Raw genomic sequence first — 1,069 nt, 5'->3', positions numbered from 1 at the left:
ACTCTTGAAATGGATGTTACGTTTGGCAGACCTCTATTTCTGCCATTGGGAGAGCAAAGAATGCTCTGAAATAGCTTCTGAAAGCTGTAGCAATTTCCCTGCTTGGTTAAAAACTGCCTTCCTGATTCCCTCACCAATGTATTGGAGAACGCATTCCTTCATGACTTCCTTTCATTTGTGTAACCTTTCCACAGTGAGTATGTTACTCATAGCAACGTGAATCCATGTTTCTACACTTGGTCACTCCCAGTTGGCTCAAAATAAGCTATTTTTAATTTCCTTTGGCACAACAGCAGATATTTAGATGTGTGTGTGTGTGTGTGTGTGTGTGTGTGTGTACAGACGGTTTGGACATGTGTCTGTTTTATGTAAAGTTAGTGAGAGCATTTGGGTAAATACATTTGGGCTTCTGAATGTTGTTTTTTTTTTTAAGTGTAGATAACTGATGGGTACAATTAAAATTATATAGTAATTTGTTTAAATTAACAATGGAAATGAGACTAAAGATAAATAAATTTACAAAGTTAATGACACTGCAGTTTCTTTAGTAGTTGAAGCCTGAAAGCAGAAAAGAGTACTTAGCTAGCAAATAAGACTAAGAAAGATGGCCAAACATGGGAAACTTGTTCTAGCAAGTATCTAAGGTCCTGAAAATGAGGATTTTAAACAGTAAAACTTCATCCATGCCCCGCCCCCCATCCCCGGGGTACACTGAGAAGGCAATTGAGACTGGGTGTGGTGGTGCATGCCTGTAATCCCAGATCTTGGGAGGCTGTAAGCAGACAGATTACTAGTGTTCTGATCTAGTAGTGAGACCCTGAACACTCTGTAGACCCTTCCCTAAAATACAGGAAAAAAAAACTTCATCCAATTAATACTATAGCTATAATCAAGTGATATTATGGGAAGTGTTATTTCAACAAATATGTATTTATTATCCTATAAATATTAATTTATTCACACAGGTTTATTAAAAATGTTCATTAAAAATGGTCTATTTAGGGCCGGGGAGATAGCTTAGTAGAGTAAGTGCTGGCCTGGCAAGCACAAGGTCCTGAGTTCAATACCC

The sequence above is a fragment of the Octodon degus genome, unplaced genomic scaffold (assembly GCF_000260255.1).
Source record: "Octodon degus isolate 3935 unplaced genomic scaffold, OctDeg1.0 scaffold00016, whole genome shotgun sequence".
Lineage (NCBI taxonomy): Eukaryota > Metazoa > Chordata > Mammalia > Rodentia > Octodontidae > Octodon > Octodon degus.
The sequence above is the reverse complement of the archived record's forward strand: the minus strand, read 5'-3'. Positions refer to the sequence as shown.